The following is a 20,468-nucleotide window of genomic DNA, read 5'->3' on the forward strand; positions in this document are numbered from 1 at the left end:
GGAGTGTCAGCACCTGATTTCCTGGGAGAAAGGACACTAGTGGACTCTCCAGAACTTCATCTGGTCCCTGACAGATAACTCTGGAACTTCATATGGGGAGGCAAAGGGCGACCCACAGTCTTAACCGATCCAGGTTTCTCCCGGGCCCGGAGAAGATGAAGGCAAAGCCAAGAGGACTGGTCTTCACTTAGCCATCCTTCCCTCCAAATCCCAGCGGAGACCTTTAAACAAGAGGTATCCCCTTTAAGAGCAGCTGCCCAGAATAATAACTATGGTATTTGTTAAGCACTTACTAGGTGCCGAGCACTGTACTAAGCGCTGGGGTGGAGACCAGCAAATCAGGTTGGGCTCGGGCCCTGTCCCGCGTGGAGCTCGAAGTATCAATCCGCAATTTCCACGAGTTAACTGAGGCCCCGAGAAGTGAAGTGACCTGCCCAAGGTCCAACAGCAAATGAGTGGCAGAGCTGAGATGAGAACCTGTGACCTTCTGACTTCCAGGCCCACGCTCTAGCCACTACTCCAGAAATGCTGGACACCCTACCTCATCCCCAGGGCTTTGCTCAACTGGGAGGCTGGGTGGTGGGAGTTGAGCCAGGTGAGGGAGAGGCCGGGGGCCACAAGGAACAGCCCAGTCTCATGGAAAGACCATGAGCTTGGGAGTCATAGGCCTGGGTTCTAAACCCAGCTCCACTACTTGTCTGCTGTGTGACCTAGGGCAAGTTAGTTAAGTTCTCTGTGCCTTAGTTACCTGTCATCTGTAAAATGGAGATTAAGACTGAGAGCCCTATGTCAGATTATTGTGTATCTACCCCCTTGCTTAATACAGTGCCTGGCATATAATAAGTGGTTAACCAATACATTATTATTATTATTATTAATGGGAGAGCCACACCAGCACAAGGTAGAGTTGTTTAGCCAAGCAGGGCTGGAAATTCATTCATTCATTCATTCAATAGTATTTATTGAGCGCTTACTATGTGCAGAGCACTGTACTAAGCGCTTGGGATGAACAAGTCGGCAACAGATAGAGACAGTCCCTGCCGTTTGACGGGCTTACAGTCTAATCGGGGGAGACGGACAGACAAGAACAATGGCACTAAACAGCGTCAAGGGGAAGAACATCTCGTAAAAACAATGGCAACTAAATAGAATCAAGGCGATGTACAATTCATTAACAAAATAAATAGGGTAACGAAAATATATACAGTTGAGCGGACGGGTACAGTGCTGTGGGGATGGGAAGGGAGAGGTGGAGGAGCAGAGGGAAAAGGGGAAAATGAGGCTTTAGCTGCGGAGAGGTAAAGGGGGGATGGCAGAGGGAGTAGAGGGGGAAGAGGAGCTCAGTCTGGGAAGGCCTCTTGGAGGAGGTGATTTTTAAGTAAGGTTTTGAAGAGGGAAAGAGAATCAGTTTGGCGGAGGTGAGGAGGGAGGGCGTTCCAGGACCGCGGGAGGACGTGACCCAGGGGTCGACGGCGGGATAGGCGAGACCGAGGGACGGCGAGGAGGTGGGCGGCAGAGGAGCGGAGCGTGCGGGGTGGGCGGTAGAAAGAGAGAAGGGAGGAGAGGTAGGAAGGGGCAAGGTGATGGAGAGCCTCGAAGCCTAGAGTGAGGAGTTTTTGTTTGGAGCGGAGGTCGATAGGCAACCACTGGAGTTGTTTAAGAAGGGGAGTGACATGCCCAGATCGTTTCTGCAGGAAGATGAGCCGGGCAGCGGAGTGAAGAATAGACCGGAGCGGGGCGAGAGAGGAGGAAGGGAGGTCAGAGAGAAGGCTGACACAGTAGTCTAGCCGGGATATAACGAGAGCCCGTAATAGTAAGGTAGCCGTTTGGGTGGAGAGGAAAGGGCGGATCTTGGCGATATTGTAGAGGTGAAACCGGCAGGTCTTGGTAACGGATAGGATGTGTGGGGTGAACGAGAGGGACGAGTCAAGGATGACACCGAGATTGCGGGCCTGCGGGACGGGAAGGATGGTCGTGCCATCCACGGTGATGGAGAAGTCTGGGAGCGGACCGGGCTTGGGAGGGAAGATGAGGAGCTCAGTCTTGCTCATGTTGAGTTTTAGGTGGCGGGCAGACATCCAGGTGGAGACGTCCCGGAGGCAGGAGGAGATGCGAGCCTGAAGGGAAGGGGAGAGGACAGGGGCTGAAATCATAGCTGAGCCCCTCCTGGTCTCCCTCCTTAAGACTGTAAGCACCCTCTCCACTGTCAGCTCATTATGAGCAGGGAATGTGTTTGTTTATTGTTGTATTGTACTCTCCCAAGTGCTGTTGCCTGTCAACCTCCGATGGTTGCCTATCAACCACCGCACGAAACAAAAACTTCTCACTCTAGGCTTCAAGGCTCTCCATCACCTCGCCCCCTCCTACCTCTCCTCCCTTCTCTCTGTCCACTGCCCACCCCGCATGCTCTACTTCTCTGCCGCCCACTTCCTCATTGTCCCCCGTTCTCACCCATCCCACCGTCGACCCCTGGCCGCTGTCCTGGAATGCCCTCCCTCCTCACTTCTGCCAAATTAATTCTCTTCCCCTCTTCAAAGCCCTACTGAGAGCTCACCTCCTCCAAGAGGCCTTCCCAGACTGAGCTTCCCTTTTTCCCTCTGCTCCCTCTCTGCCCCCCTTCACCTCCCCTCAGCTAAGCCCCCTTTTCCCCCCCTTTCCCTCTGCTCGTCCCCCTCTCCCTTCCCCTCCCCTCAGCACTGTGCTCGTCTGCTGGTTTTGTATATATTTTTATTACCCTATTTATTTTGTTAATGAGATGTACATCCCCTTGATTCTATTTATTGCTGTTGTTTTTGTCTGTCTCCCCCGATTAGACTGTAAACCCGTCAATGGGCAGGGATAGTCTCTATCTGTTGCCAAATTGTACATTCCCAGCGCTTAGTACAATGCTCTGCACATAGTAAGCGCTCAATAAATGCTATTGAATGAATGAATGAGTGCTCTGCACACAGTAAGTGCTCATTAAATACTATTGAATGAATCATCTGCCTTCCCTCCCACTGTTCTAGCCTCCTCACTGGTCCCCCGGCCCCTATCCTCTCATCCTTCCAGTCTGTACTTCACACTCTTGCACAGATCATCTTCCTGAAGCATACACATTTTTCTTCTCCTAAAGTATCACCCACTGGATCCCTGTGTCTCTTCGCATCAGACAAAAGCTCCTCAGCTTCCAGGCTTCCAGACTTTCCTCCATTGCGTCCCATCTCTTTATTCTTCACCTGCTAGTTTTCATTCCACTATTTTCTCTCCTCCCAAGCCAACCTTCTCATTGTCTGTCACTCTCCACTATCCCACCTCCAGTCTCTCAGTTACACTTCTGTCCACATCCAAATCCCTTCTAAAATTCCACCTTCTCCAACAAACTTTTCCCAGTTAGTTTCCCAGCACCCTGAAACATGTGATCCCTTCCGCTGTTTCTAGCACTTATGTATACTCTCCTTAACACACACACACACACACAAATGTCCACTCTATTTTCTTTGATAACAATTTTTCTCTATTATAGTGTCCCCATTGTGGGCAGGGGATATGACACTTCAGTATTGTATACTCGTCTCTCCCTTTAGACTGTGTGCTTGTTATGGTCAGGGAATGTATGTGTCTGTTTGTGGTTGTACTATACTCACCCAAGTGCTTAGTTCAGGGCTTTGCACCCAGTAAGTGCTCAATAAATATGATTGAATGAATGAATGAATGAATGAGTATACTTCCCAAACGCCTAGTTCAATGCACCCAATACCGTCAGTAAACCCTACTATTAAACACTGGGGCTGAGCCAGTACCTCTCTCCCCATTTTCCCCTTCGCCCCCTTAATCCTTTATCTCCAATGTAGGAGCCTGACACCTTCTGTCTCCTCTTCACCAAGTGGAGAATTGTCAGAGGGCAGCCATATTGTTAAAGAAAGCAGGGAGCTTGAGCCATCTGTCTAATCCAGATACATCCTACCTCACTCTGAAGTCTTATATACACCATAGTCTTAGGACCAAGAATTGATATGGGCTCCATTTTGGAATATCCCATTCAGTGGCCATCTTGGCAAGATCAGATGAGTGCAATTACTGTCTGGAGGGATGGTGACTCAAGTCACGCCACCCCGGAACATAGAAAGGGACCCCCTTAGCCTGAGATCCAGAACTACAGGCCCTTGAATTAATCCAACCCTGGCCAACGGTCACTGAGCAATGGCTACAAACCCAATTGTAACTCAGTGAGAATACTCCTCTGCATCCCTGCTTAAGTCCACAAAAGAAAGCACTACACAATCCTTCAGCGCCCTAATATTCTCTCTCCCACTTCGGTACAGGGTGAAGATAAGTATATTTTGGTAACCTATGCTCACACTTGAAAAAAAACATTTCTCAAAGAAACAAGAGCTATGGATATTTTAGCATCTCATAAATAGACAAAGATATGTTTTAGTGCCCATACAAAAGACATATAATTTTAGTGTATTTTTCGGAAGCACTTTTATACTTGACTTCTTACAATGTCTGATAATCCAAAAATAAAAAAGCCCCAGACTATATTACATTTCCTCTGTGTTGTACTCAGACTATTCACGCAGCTAGAAGCCTGTGACAAGCTATAGTTAATAAGTTTTCCATGCTGTCAAAAGTAATAATATTACCATGCTGTCCTGAGTTAAATTAATTTTGTTTTGTGCACTGGCCTGCATAAATGTGAGTGACATTTTGAAATGTGATCAGGCAGGAGTTGAAAAGAAGCCAAGTGGCAAAACCAAGAGCAGTGCAAATCATTATTGCACAGCAACCCAGCTGCAAGCACTTGTGGGCCAAGGCAAAGATTTGTGAGATGTCCTTACAGCAAACTTATTGGTTTCTTTTTTTTTTTAGTTGATTTCCTCCTCCTTTTTTCCAATTTAGAAAGGATACTTTGTCTTCTGTGAAATGCAAGATGTTTGACATCCTGACTCCCTGCTTAGAAATAAAAGAGTCTCTTCCTGCTAATTTCTGATTTCAAGTACCTTCACCACAGCTTTCTCTCGCTGCTAGAGGCAGCTGATTGGTAATGGCTTTTAAAATGATGACCATGAAGTGGCTTTTAGAAATCCAAATGGCTGTGTTTATTTCATAGAATTCTTCTTGGCCCCTCCCCTCTCTCTCACACACACACGTAAATAGAAGTGCTGTCTGTAAACAGCTATTTGGAAGATGTTGAAGAAAAGGAAAATAGCACAGGATGACTCATAGGTCAGGTGATCAAAATTATTGATTTGAGTATCTTGCCTCTGTCCCTTTCAGCTCTCACATTTCAAATTTAAACCTAAAATCAAATTAAGGGCAATCTGCAGATTACCCAGTTAGCATAGACACTATAGATGGAGACTAGATACCATTTGAAGGGGCTTCAAATTTCTTCCTTTTGTGCCTTTTGTGAGGTAGATAGCCTTGGCTAATGCTCCCTGAATTTCTATCCTTAGCTGGAATAGTCATTAAATAAGCCCAGGTATTACCACTTACCTTCATTTGGTGAATATCTTGGTACTAAACCTTGACCTTTCTGACATCCTTGACACAGTTGACTAGTCTCTTCTAATCAATCAACCAGTGGTATTTGTTGAGCACTTACTATGTCTAGAACACTGTACCATGCCTTTGGGAGAGCACAGTATAACAGATAATCCCACAAGGAATTTACAGTCTTGAGGGGGAGACAGACATTACAATAAATCAAGAAATTACAGCGACATATACAAGTGCTGTAGGATGGAGAATGATGTGAGTATCAAGTGCTTAAAGAGTACAGATCTAAGAGCGAGGATGACACAGAAGGTAATGATAATTGTAGTATTTGTTAAGCACTTACTTTGGGCCAGGCACTGTACTAAACACTGGGGTGAATACAAGCAAATTGGGTTGGAACAACAGTCCCTGTCGCAGTCTTAATCCCCATTATACGGATGAGGTAACTGAAGCACAGAGAAGTGAAGTGACTTGCCCAAGTTCCCACAGCAGACAAATGGTGAAGCCGGAGTTAGAACCCACATCCTTTTAACTTACAGGCCTGTGTTCTATCCACTAGCCCACACTGTTTTATGTTGGAGTAGGGGGGAAGAGGAATTAATCGGGGAAAGTTTCTTGGAGGAGATGTGATATTAATAATGTTTTGAAGGTGGAGTGAATTACTGTACTAAGCACTGGGATAGATATTTTCATTACCCTATTTATTTTGTTAATGAAATGTACATCGCCTTGATTCTATTTAGTTGCCATTGTTTTTACGAGATGTTCTTCCCCTTGACTCTATTGCCATTGTTCTTGTCTGTCCATCTCCCCCGATTAGACTGTAAGCTCGTCAAACGGCGGGGACTGTCTCTATCTGTTGCGGACTTGTTCATTCCAAGCGCTTAGTACAGTGCTCTGCACATAGTAAGCGCTCAATAAATACTATTGAATGAATGAATGAATACTGGACACAGTCCCTGCTCTACCTGATGCTCTTGGTAGAAGAGGGAGGGGTCGGGACACAACAGGCATTTAATCCCCATTTTATATATGAAGAAACTGAGGCCTAGAGAAGTGACTTGCCAAAGGTCACACTGCAGATAAGTGGCAGACTTGGATTAGAACTCAGGTCTTCTGACTCACAAGCCCAAGGATTTTTCCATTAGCTCATGCTGCTTCTCAAATTCTTAACTCTGAAAGACCCTGTTATTTTTATTTTTCCTTCCACATTCACCAACGTCTATGTGTGCAATGAAATTTTTCATCATGTTTGTTGGATGTTGGCATTGTCATTCATTCGGTTGTATTTACTGAGCACATACTGTGTACAGAGCACTGTATTAAGCACTTGGAAAGTGCAATTAAGCAATGAATAGAGACAATCCCTACCCAATAACAGGCTCACAGTCTAGAAGGGGGGAGACAGACAATAAAACAAAACAAGTAGACAAGCATCAGAATCATCAATATAAATACATAGACAGTGGCAGGGAATATGTCTGTTTACTGTTATATCGTACTCTCCCAAGTGCTTAGGACAGTGCTGTGTACACACTATTCAATAAATAAGATTGAATGAATGAACCCTCATTAGCTTGTATCTACCCCAGGGCTTAGTACAGTGTCTGGCTCAAAGTATTATTATAAATACAGTAACAAATATGTACATATATACACAAGTACTGTGGGGCGGGGAGGGGGGGAATCAGGGTGATGTGGAAGGGTATGTGTCATTGTAGAAGCCCATGAGATAATAATGGCAGCAGAGCTGGTCTGTTAGAAGTGTCCATGTGATCATTAACATTCACTAATGCTTCTGAGCAAGCACGGAAATCATGCGACAAGTAACTGCCTGCTTGTGAAGTCAGTGCCAAAGACCCCTCATTTCGAAGAGAGAGCATCTCTCTAGAAGAGAAAGAATCCAACACCTCTGGTTTTGAAGTGTCTATCAAAAATATCTTATTTCTCTCAGAGTGTCAATGTCAATTCCATTTCTAGACACTTTGACCTCCACAAGTATTGTTCCTCCTGATGCACTGCTGAACCCATCATCGTTTTTCCCTTCTTAATGTCCCATGACTCGGGGATATTTTATTTTTCACTTGATTATTTTGTTTCAGTTTTAATGCTTGGGTTGTTAAATCATTTTTTCGAAGAAGTAACTCGGAATTGACTCAGTGGATATTTTATTTTTCACTTGATTTTTTTTGTTTCAGTTTTAATACTTGGCTTGTTAAATCATTTTTCTAACAAGTAGCTCAGACTTCAGTTGTCTTTGCTTAATCCTTGTGAGTTAAATTGAAGTGAGCCCAGGTGTTAGTCTCCCTGTTGAAATCTAGTAAAAGCTTTCATTCATGAGTTCCTACACAGTGAAAATCTCCTCATAAAAGATCCTCTTGGGCCCAGTCAAACCTCCATTTAGTTCTGTGGTGCTGAACAGCCAAATAACAGAGTGAATAAGTATCCTTCCTACAGTGAGTGCTTCCAGCCAGGGTTGGCATTAGAAGTGGAATAGGTGGGCCACGAGGCTCCACACTACCATCCATCAGTTCTGGGGGTCTCCTTTGGGGTGGCCCTTAAAAATCAATAAATAAATATGATTGGCCAAACACCTACTATGTGAGGAGGATTGCACTAATCCCTTGTAGAGTACAATAGAGTGATGCTTTCAAAGAAGTGACAGCCTAGCCACTCTTCCAGAGTTTAGGGCCTAAGAGATATTCCCAGTGGTTCGGCCCAGATTTTGGGGGAGAAGCAGTGTGGCCTACTGAATAGAGCACCGGTCTGGGAGTCAGAAGGACCTGGGTTCTAATCCTGGCTTCACCACTTGTCTGCTGTGTGACCTTGAGCAAGTAACTTAACTTCTCTATGCCTCAGTTTCTCGGAAGCCTCTATGCCTCACATAGGTGCTAAACAAATACTATTATTATTATTATTATTGTTAGTGAACCTTCCTGTTTGCTCAGCAAAGGCCCTAAAAGAGGTTAGCATGGGGAGAGAGAGGTCATGCCTAATGACCTAGAGGCTAAAGGAAGATAGTGCATAAAGAGAGCAAGGGAGAGGAATAGGAAGAAGGAGAGAGGAAGGAGCAAGTGCTCCAGGAAAATGCAGTGTTCCATCACCTTTCTGGATGGTCTCTGGGGAACTCCTCTTCTGACTCCAAAGAACGGAAACAAAAATGACCCAAAAGAAATTGTTGGCGTGACTGGCTGGGCATATATATGGGCTTTTGAAAACATTATGGTATTGAAGTGTTACCACTACTTATAAAATTAAAAACAAATGAATATACTTCATCATGAACATTACGACGTGACTGCTGAACAAAGAGCACATATATAACAAAGTCTTAAAATGTGGAACCATTCAGTCTATTGATGAAGGCATTCTACCGAATTGTTCCCAGTGTAGAAAGTCTTCGGTAGATAAAGCTCTGATTCCACCACTCTCGAGATTGTAGCAAGAAGTATCCATACATCCTCATAGGATAAGGATTGATAAGCAATAAATACGATTGAATGAATGAATGAATAAGTAATTGTAGTTAACCACTGTATGATAGTCAGACACCTCTCTCAGGGTGGCACATGGAGAGTTTCCAGTACTCTATCAGTCTCAGCTATGGGAGAGAGAGTCAAGCAGAGGCCTAGCCATTCCATTCCTAGCTTAGGCAGTGGCTAGCGAGTGGAAGGCAATCTGCTATAAGTCAAGGCTCACCTGTGCTGGGCAGTAGCAGCATGGGAGAGAGTAGAGGGTGGAGACTTGAGTTTACTGCACGGAAGGCAGCAGTGGTAAATCACCTCCGTATTTTTACCAAGAAAATTCTATGGATCCACTACCAGAATGATTGCAGATGGAGAGTGGGGCGTTCTGGGAGTGATGTGTGCGTGGTGCCGCTATGGATCGGAAGTGATTCGACGGCATAAGACAAGACGAGATAGACATGGCCAGTTACTGGCTGCTGGGTACTAAGTGTATGAGTAGGAGTAATAGCATTTATTAAGCACTTAGTAGGTACTGAGCACTGGGAGGAAAACACAGGTGGAAATCAGACATGGTCCCTTTCCCTCTCAGAGGCTCACAGTCAAAAAATGGAAAGGAGTAGAGTGGACTGATGATATATTTGAAGTACAGTAGGTCATTGTAGGTAGACATGCAGTAGGATTTGTACCCTTTATTCATCCCTCCCTTAACCTCACAGCACTTATGTACAGTTCTGTAATTTATGTATGTATTTATTCATTTATTGATTGATTTATCTATATTAATGTCTGTCACTTCCTATAGACTGTAAATTATGGTCAGGGACTGGGTCAACCAACTCTGTTGTAGCATAATATTGTGATCTATACCCAGTAAGTAATCAATAAATATGGTTTATTAACATATTAAAGTAAATCCCAAAATAATTTGGTTGTTAAGAAACAACAACAGACAATGACTGATATGATAACTCCGTCACAGAATTATGTGAGGATGGAGGCAATGCTGATTCATTCATTCAGTGGTATTAAGTGTTCACTGTGTACAAAGCCTTGTAGTAAGTGCTTGGGATTGTACATTATAACAATAAACAGACACATTCCCTGCCCATAGTAAGAGAGAGTGATTCTAATCTGATTATATATTGTATCTACCCCTAGCCTTTAGTACAGGGCATGGCACACAGTAAGCACTCTATAAATACAACAATAATTATTAGCCCACTATCAATAGAGACTTTCCCACTAATCGCCCCCCAGGCAGATGATGCTTAAACTCAGAGAGGAAACTACTTGTGTATGTGTTGCAATCATCTTTTTTTTTTTTTTACTAATTTCCTTTTCTCAGGACTTAAGACCTATGAAGATATTTTTAATCTGTAATGTGTCATTCAACTACAAGTGCAATTTTACAAGAATGTCTACAGGTCTAAACGCCAAATAATGAAAGCAAGTACAATACCCAACTAGGTAGAAGAATAAGGAAATATGAAGTGAGCATCCCATTTTATATTCTGGGACAGATGGGTGTCATTTCCCAGTACTGCATTCTGTCTGGGTACAAAATCTGAAGATGACAGAGAGATAGATGTTAGAGAGATAGGTAGATCTAGGTAGATATAGGGCCATCCTTCATTTTCAAGAATGCTGCCACCAAGGAGATATGGGATATTTGGAGAATGTTTAAAAGATTCATAAAGATGAATAAAGAGTTGCAAAATGGGACTTGGAGGAAAGGGTAAAGCAATTACACTGATTTAGACTGAAGAAGAAAAAGTTAAGAGGTTGACCAGGCTTCAAGTATATAGAGAATATGGATGATAATGACCACATGTGCTCCACTTCCACTAAAACCAGAAAAAGAGGATACAGTCTTACATTTCAGGAAGAATTAAGGAAGAAATTGTCATTACTGAATTCTTGAACAAGAAGCAGCATGGCCTAGAGGGTAAAGCACAGGTTTGGGAGTCAAATTGAACTGGGTTCTAATCCTGACTCCAGAACTATCCTGTGGTGTGACCTTGGTCAAGTCACTTGACTTCTCTGGGCCTCAATTACCTCATCCTTCAAATGGGGATTATGACTGTGAGCCCCGTAAGGAACGTGGACTTTGTCCAACCTGGCTAGTTTATATCTACCCCAGGGCTTTGAACAGTGCTAAACACACAGTTAAGAGCTTAACAAATACTATTATTATTATTATTATTATTACTATTATTTTTAACAAACTTAAATGGCCAATTAAGTCCTTTCCTCAAGTCTTTAGAAATGGCTGTAACTATTCATCCATTTAGGACAGCTTAAATATTTGAATGGGTTCTCTGAAGAGGCCTACCATTTTTATGATTCTGTGATTCTTCGCATATCTCTTTAACACAAAAATTTCATTTCCCTTTCATTATACACATCTCAGTGTTGTTCTTGATCCTGAACTAATCTTTACCCATCCTGTGGTTATTCTTAAAAGGCAAATTCTTAAGTGACTGCATCTCGATTCTTCTTTCTATTGCGCTCTCTCTATCTCTCCCATTTTGCTTTTCCTTGTTTTCATTCCCCATCTTAAACACTTTCAGCAACTACACTAGATCATCATTCAAGTAATCTAAAAGATATTCCATATTTTTCCAGTTTAACAAATCTGATGTTCAAAATTTAATTGGGGATGTGATAATCCTCACCATTGGCTTTAAAACACTTAATCACTTTACCCCCTCCTACCTTGCCTCAATACTCTCCTACTACAACCCAGCCCACACACTTCGCCCCTCTAATGCTAACCTCACTGTATCTCAATCCTGTTTATCTCGCTGCCAACCCCTCACCCACATCCTACCTCTGGCCTGGAATGCCCTCCCTCCTCATATCACCAGATAATTGCTCTCCCCCACGTAAAAGCCTTAATGAAGGCACATCTCCTTCAAGAAGCCTTCCCTGATTAAGCCCTCCTCTCCTTTTCTCTCACTCCCTTCTGTACCGCTCTTACTTGCTCCTTCATTCATCCTCCCTTCCATCTCCACAGTACATACAAATATATCTGCATATATCCGTAATTCATGTATTTATCTATTTATATTAGTATCTGTCTCCACTTTTAGACTGTAAGCATGTTCTGATCAGGAATGTGTCTGTTGATATACTGTACTCTTCCAAGTGCTTAGAGCTGTGCTTTCAACACAATAAGCACTCAATAAATATGATTGAATGAATGAAGAAGCCCGGTCTTGAGACAGTCATTCTGTCTCTGATCACATATTCTATGAATATATCCTGTATCATTGCTCTGATTTTCTTTATGCTTAAAAGCACAAAACAATTGCCTATGCTATCTGATTTTGTTATTTAAGCTCCCCTGTGATATGGGGACAGATGGGAGAAATAGGAGGGACATGGAAATTAGGTAAAAAGAGGTTAAATGACTTGCCCAAGATTACCTAGTAAGAGTAATGGAAGGTCTATTTCTCATCAAACATCCTCACTTCCAGTCCAATGCTCATTCTACTTGAGGACAATGCCTTTCTGAAATAATGAAATTTACACCTTTAATTAGTGTCTCAGACATAGCACTTGAAACAGATAAAGTTTTGAAAATGAGTTAGCTATTCAATTCCATTTAAAGTCTTACGATGGGCTTTTTGAGGAATATAAATCTAACTTATTGGTCTAAAGGTTTTGTCGGTAGCTTTTTCAGGAAACTTTGGGGGATTTATTTGGCGGAACTTGATGTTCTCATAGGGAGACTCCTTTCCTAATAAAAAGGAAATGACAATAAATATTTAATCCGTTTTACCATCTGAAATGGCTTCTGTTCCAGTTGTGAAACAGAAGCTATTGAAAAAAACTTGTTCTTTTAGTCATTTCTCAGAAAAAAAATCCGTGAAGCATTTAAACAGCAAGAGAAATCTGGTTTCAAAGCAAAGTCACTCCATTTGCCATGCTGAATACATGCAAATGAGATAAATAAGGCATTAAGGCATACCTATGCACACTTTTCATCTGATGAAAATTACACCGTTCAGCAACCTACTGTGGCCATTTGCAGATGTGAAATCCGTGTGTTATGCTAGCTAGCTATTTCTTGACACCTAGGTTTTTGTGCAAGGGAGGATTATATCTCCTAATGATGCTCCGATTCCTTAAGAGTAAACACCAGTGAACTTTCCCCTAAGCAAAACAGATGGAACCCAAATTATTTCTGCAAATTTGTGAAATCTCTGCAAATTTAATTCAGACTATACTTAGCCACGTTCTTGATTTCCTCTTGCCTTTAAATCCTGCATAGGAGCTTTGTTAATTGGTTACATAACCTTTTAGAAAAACGAATGAGAGCAAAAGATCGACATTCCAGAGATAAAAGTCAGAACCTTCAAGTAGTAATATGCACAAGGGATAACTCCATTATGGAAGAATAACACTTAGCATTTATGTATTGAAGTGGGTAATTACTTACTGCCCCTATGGGGTAGAGAAGTATCCATTAACCCCACGTTAGGAACAGGAACCTGAGAAGTTAAAACAATTTGCTCCAAATCTCACAGCTCCAGCCAGCAACGGGACTCCAGTCTCCATAATCTAACATGAATAATTGCTTCTCCAAATAGACATGTTTACTAAGAAATTAAATTAATGCACTGAACATGAGGAAAGTAGAGGTTACGTTATCCAGATCACATACTTTATGAAGCAGGAGAGAAAGCCCAATTCTAGATGTGTTTAGATTCTTATATAAAGGCCTAACACCTTTAGACCTTTGCTGTAAGGACCTTTTATAAGTTTACCATAACATTTTATCCAGGAGGAAAGTCGCAAGCTCTTGGACTCTTGGAAGCAAGCAGCTACCGGCTGCCCAGTGAGTGGCTTTAGAAGAGGGGTGTTTGTCTTTGAACAGAGACTTGAGGAAGGTTGGAATACAGAGAAAGCTTTGAAATCAGTGACTTCAATGTCATAAAGAGCAGCACTGAAACAAGGATCGCAGCACTGCACTGATGTGAGCAAACAGCACATAAATTGTTGCCATGCATCAGTCTTTTAGGTTGCATCCGCCCACACAGAGATTTCGATATACGCATCAAACACAAGGGACAGCTATATACATATAGGATGTAAGTTGATAATTGGCTAAGTATTTCCTGAGATAAAATAAATGCATGGTTACCCAAACCGTTATTCAGCTAGATTTGACAAATCTCTACTACCTGAATAGTCTGTGGTCTGTGAGGACTACACAATCTTTGCCCTCTCCCTAATGTATTTTAATGTCTATCTTCCCCTTTAGACAGTAAACTCCTTGTGAACAAGGATTGGTAATAATAATAATAATAATGTTGGTATTTGTTAAGCGCTTACTATGTGCCATGCACTGTTCTAAGTGCTGGAGTAGATACAAGGTAATCAGTTTGTCCCACGTAGGGCTCACAGTCTTCATCCCCATTTTACAGATGAAAGAACTGAGGCACAGGTAAGTTCAGTGACTTGCCCAAGGTCACACAGCTGACAAGAGGTGGAGCGGGGATTAGAACCCATGACCTCTGACTCCCAAGCCTGCGCTCTTTCAACTGAGCCACGCTATCTCCATCCACAAGGAGCTTACAGTCTCCAGCGGGAGATAATGTACTTTTGCAATCTCTTTTTTCAGTGCTCTGCAGACAGTAAGCACTCAGTAAAGAAGGAGCAGGGCCTAATGTATAGAGCATGGGCCTGTGAGTCAAAGGAACCTGGGTTCTAATCCCAGCTCTGCCACTTGTCTACAATGTGACCTTAGTCAAGTCACTTCGCTTCTCTGTTCCTTAGTTATTCCATCTGTAAAATGGGAATTAAGGCAGTGAGCCCTATGTCGACATGGACCATGTCCAATTTGAGTAACTTGTGGAAAGTGTGACAGTGGACAGAGCATGGGCTTGGGAGTCAGAGGATATGGATTCTAATTCAGCCTCTGCCACGACTTTTCTGTGCCCCAGTTACCTCATCTGTAAAATGGGATGAAGACTGCAAGCTCCACGTGGGACAACACTATATTATGTGCTGAACACATGCCATTAAAAGTAAATAAATAAGTGAATACCATTGATTGATTGACTGATGGATTCACCCACCCAAGGTGATTTGGGCCTTTTTACCTAGGCCTTCCCCCTCACACATTTGCTTTCCCTCAGGGCTGAGTTCTGATTGGGGGTTGGGTTTTAGGATCGAACCTTGGCTTCACTATCCCAGGTTCTCCTCTCATTTCTCTTATTGCCTCTTCTCGGTGTCTTTTGCCAGTTTCTCCTTTACCTCATTCATTCATTCATGCAATTATATTTATTGAGCACTTACTGTGTGCAGAGCACTGTACTAAGCACTTGGGAAGTACATTTCAGCACAGAGACAATCAGTGGACTCACACCTCTAATGGTGGGAGACACTCAAGGTTCAGTTTTGGGTCCCCTTCTATTCTCCATCTACACCCACTCATCTGCTCCTGTAGTTTCAGCTAACATCTCTACACAGATGATTCCCAAATCAAACCCTCCAGCCCCGACTCCCTTACACTATAGTTTTGTGTTTTCTTCAGGACATCTCTACTTGAATAACCCACTGACACTTGAAACTTAGCTTGGCCAAAATCCAACTCCTGATCTTCCCACTCAAATGCCATTCTCCCCGTCACTGACGGCAACACCACTATCTTTCCTCTCTCACAACCCCATTACCTTGGCATTATCCTCAATTCTTCTGTCTCATTCAATCCTCATATTTAGTCTGTCACCAAATCCCGTGGGTCTTCCTTCACAACATCTTAGGATCTGCCCCTTCCTCTCTATATGAACTGCTACTTTAATGATCCACTTAACATATCCCACCTTCACTACTGCCTCCTATCACTCCCTTCTTGAGTCCCTACCTTAACTCTGCTACCTGGATCATTTTTCTAAAAACAGCATTCAGCCTCACCTCTCCTAACTCTGCAGAAATCTCCAATAGTTGCCTTTCTACCTCTGCATCTTATAGAAACTCCTTACCACCAGCCTAAAGCACTCATTCAACTCTTCCCCCTCCTACCTTGCCTCGCTAATCTACTAGAACCCAGCCCACACATTTTGCTCCTCTAACGTCAACCTACACAAAGTATCTCGATCTCCCTGCTGACACTTTACCAACATCCTCCCTCCGGCCTGGAACTCCCTCCCCCTGCATATCCAACAGACCACTGCTCTCCCCAATATCAAAGTCCTACCAGTACCATTTCTCTGCCAAGAGGCCTTCTCTGACTAACCCTTTATTTCTCCACCCTATTTGCCCTTCATTCAGTGTCGCCAATGTTCTTTATTCTCTCCTCCTAAATACTTTAATACTTGCCTCACAGTAACCTTATAACCTCATATTCAGCCATTTCCCCTCTCTGTAATTTAATAGATGACTCCCGCTCTTGACTGTAAACTCCTTTTGTGCAGGGATGATTGTTTCAATTTGATTGTATTTTACTCTCTCAAGTGCTAAATACAGTGCTCATTTCACAGTAATTGCTCAATAAATTCCACTGATTGATTGACTAGCTCACTTTCAACTTCCTGATGCCTCTCAGCTTTCTCTTTGCTCCCTCTCTTTGCTCTCTTCCCAGACAAATGGCTCATATTTAAGAACTCACCATTCTTAAGCTAAGCACTCTGCAAGTTAGTTACAAGGAATGTATTATCTTCAGTTTATTTTTTGCATACGTTGAGCCCATTAAGAATACCCAGTTTTACCATTCCTTGTAGGAACTGAATTGCTTTTTTAAAAAATAATCAGAATTATAGTATATAATAAAGATGCCTCAGGGAAAAGATTCAAATAAGCCTAAATCATAAACAAGCGGGAAATGCATTTTCTAGTAAATATCATTCAGTTTGCTTTCATGCAAGATCAGTCCAGTTCAAACTCATCCATCAGATTTATTGGACCCCATCATATCTTCAGAAAATAGATTATTCTATTACTCTAAAGAGTGTCTGATTCACTTCAAAGAGCTACTATACCTGGAGGAAAATCAAAATTTTTCTTCATTATTCCTTAGAGGAGCGCATTCTATATTTTCAGTCAGAATATTTCACAGTCCATTGTGACCATCTGGACTTATATTCATGGCTGCAGAGACTTTGGTGATATTCATTCATTCGTTCAATGGTAGTTATTGAGTGCTTACTATATGCAAAGCACTGTACTTGATATGGGAGTGTCCATTTGGACAGATCTCCTCAAGATACTTTCCCTGACTAAATCATCATTTCCCCATCCTAATTGCCCTCCTTTCTTCATCACCTTTGGATCTGTACCCTTTAAAAACTTGATATTCACCCCACCCTCAGCCCTAAAGCCCTTATGTACATATCCGTGATTTATTATCTGCCTCCACTTCTAGACTGTAAACTGTGTCAAACAACTCTGTTGTACTACAAGCACTTAGTCCAGTGTTCTACACACAGTAAATGCTAAATAAATACCATTGATTGATTAATTTTCCCAACCCCATAGTCCCATATTCTAATAATAATGATAATAATAATAATGGTATTTGTTAGGCACTTACTATGTGCCAAGCACTGTTCTAAGCTCTGGGGTAGATACAGAGTAATCAGGTTGTCCCCTGTGAGGCTCACAGTCTGAAAACCCCTTTTACAGGGGAGGTAACTGAGACAGAGAAAAGTGAAATGACTTGCCCAAGAACACATACGAGACAAATGGTGGAGCCAGGATTAGAATCCACGTCCTCTGACTCCCAAGCCTGTGCTCTTTCCACTAAGCCACACTGCTTCTCATTACTCTTTTAATACTTTACCATTTTTTCTATTTGTAATTTTTTAAATGCCTGTCTCCCTTTGTAAGCTTCCTGTGGTTAGGGATCATTTCTACCAACTTTATTGTACTGGTACTTTCCCAAGTATTTCTTACAGTGCTCTCCATATAGTTAAGTGCTCAACAAATACCACTGATCATACAAACTATCATTTATTTTGGCAGAAATGGAAGCATTAATGCAATTTTGCTATATTTTCTCTTTTAAAGTATCAACCATTTGCAATGTAATACATAAAGTGATTTCTTTGAAAATCTGAGAAAAAGATGATTTTTTATATTTATGTTTGGAGGTTTTTTTTGTTTTCTTCAAATATAAAATGATCATCCCTCATCAAAGCCTGAAGATGAGTCTTCTCAACCTTCTCGATCATTTTCAAAAGTTCTTTGGAAATCTGGCAAATTTGATCCATTTGGTGACAGCACTGACCCTGAGTAAATTTCGGAAATGCTTTTTAAACAGGATAGGTGGCATTAGTGTTCTCTAGTGAATTTTTAATTCCGTTCTACTTGCCTCATTTGCTGCACTTATTAAATATGATGGAATTATCAAGTAGCAGAGAATAGAGGAGGCTTCTGATTGACACTTCAAGACCTTAAGGAGTAGGTTCATTTCTCTGTATCTCACAGTTGGAGTTTTCCAACCTAACAGGCAGTTTCCATCCAGTGATCAAAGTCATCTTCTAAAATAAATTATTTATACATGACTGTGAAAGAAATTCCTAACAATAAGGCTTCTCTGTGAGATAATAAGGGCAGCGGCAGCACTCATCTATAGTTTGTCACCAGCCCCATAGGACTCCGCGGTTATCTAGTAATTCGTCACACCTTCAGAAATGCTTTTCTGTTTTAGCTTGGTAAAATAGTGTTGGACTCTCCTAGGGTATTGATGCTATATTCAAATAAGGGTTTTGCACAACTAAAGATGGCCCATCTTAGAAGAGAAAAAATGCAATTGTGTCTTTAAGGCTTTTGTTTAAGCAGAGTTTAACAGGAGAATAGATGTACTTATTCAAATATGCAGGTAGGTCATTCACATTATATAATTAGAGGAAATTAGGAAGCTCCCTACGTGATCTTGGGACCATGCTTTGTACTGCACTTAAGTGAAATGTATGCAGCTAGAGGAGACTAGAGTTTTATTGTATGATATGGATTTTAATGCCCCACTTAAAAAAAAAAAAAAGATTTTTTCCACAATGGGAACCCATCGATATCCCAAGCATTATCTTGTCTTTAGAATAAACTCGTTGTGGGTAGAGAATACTAACTAGCACAACTAACAAACTAACAGGCAGTTTCCAACCAGTAATAAAAGTAATCTTCTAAAATAACAACTGACTTACTGACAACAGCAGACTAACAACTCTGATGTAATCTCCCCAGTGTTTAATATAGTCCTCTGCACATAGCAGGTGCTCAATATTCATTTATTCATTCAATGGTATTTATTAAGCACTTACTATGTGCAGAGCACCATACTAAGTACTTGGGAAAGTACAATACAACCATAAAGTGACAATGTCTGCCCACAACGCACTTACAATCTAAATACCATTATCGGTGAGGATAATCAGGATTGATTCGGTATTGAAGACATTGTAAGGAAAAGTTTATGTCCCAGTATTGGAAGTTAACTTTGGAAAATGTCAGAACAACTTATTTTCTGCTGTAAGAATTTTGAGTTCAGATATCATCCCTGGAATGGATTCAGACCCAGATTCAGCCTGCATGGAAATACTGTTAGAGGTGCTACTCCACACAGAGTTGTCACAACAAGATCCATCCTGCTAATCAGAAAATCTATTTTTAATAGCTGGTGATTACATCAGTTACTCTGGATGGAAGTGATGGCAGTTTACATAAACAGTGATTGCAGTAATGTTCTCTAGTTTATCTCTCTGGTAAGATATCCATATAGATTTCAAGTGAAAGGCATTTTGTAATGGCTTTGAGATTGCGACATGAAAGGCAGTCAGAAAAAATGTGCTTGATATGCCTTGATCCGTAATTTATGCACAGAGTTTTCACAAGATATTTCTTTTTGAACTCCCAAGTAAGCCAAGGTAAGCACAGTCTATTTGAAAAATTCAAGAATGGAAATAAGGATTCTTCCCTTCTCTTCTTTAACTTGGAGCCTGGAGAAATGGTTTTTCAGTGTTTCAGCTTTGTCAGCTAAGAATCATTGCCAATCCACCTTTCGAAAAATGAGCCAAAAGGTCATTTAAAATTCTGCTGTTTTAGTGGACTTAATGATATCTTAGCTATTGATAGGGTTCATCCCATCTCTCTTACAAGAATGGCAGTCTACATCTTGGTAGGATCTGTTGGATGTTTGCAAAGTACTTTGACCTCTAGACTGTAAGGTCCTTGTGGGCAGGGAACATATCCACCAACTCTATTGTATCGTGCTCTCCCAAAAGCTTAGTACAGTCCTTTGAACACTGTAAGCAGCATGGTTTAGTGGATTAAGCATGGGCCTGGGAGTCAGAGGTCACGGATTCTAATCTCAGTTCCACCACTTGTCTCCTATGTGACTTTGGTGGGGAAGTCTCTCAACTTCTCTGTGTCTCAGTTACCTCATCCATAAAAGGGGGATTAAGACTGTAAGTCCCACGTGCGACATGGACTGCTTTGAGCCTGATTTGCTTGTATCTACCTCAGCACTTAAACCAGTCCCTGGCATATATTAAGCGCTAAGCAGGTAACATA

General features: G+C 41.8%; 1 protein-coding gene and 1 non-coding gene across 4 annotated transcripts in view; both read left to right on the plus strand.

The window, feature by feature from the left end:
* The window catches only part of SYT1 (synaptotagmin 1), a 656,933-nt gene that overhangs the window by 503,441 nt on the left and 133,024 nt on the right, over positions 1-20,468 (plus strand). The window lies entirely within an intron of this gene.
* LOC114816776 lies at positions 9,036-9,173 on the plus strand. Its single transcript, XR_003764583.1, has one exon. It is a non-coding gene; the product is annotated as a small nucleolar RNA SNORA7 (small nucleolar RNA).

This window comes from Ornithorhynchus anatinus, chromosome 14 (genome assembly GCF_004115215.2).
Source record: "Ornithorhynchus anatinus isolate Pmale09 chromosome 14, mOrnAna1.pri.v4, whole genome shotgun sequence".
Taxonomy (NCBI): domain Eukaryota; kingdom Metazoa; phylum Chordata; class Mammalia; order Monotremata; family Ornithorhynchidae; genus Ornithorhynchus; species Ornithorhynchus anatinus.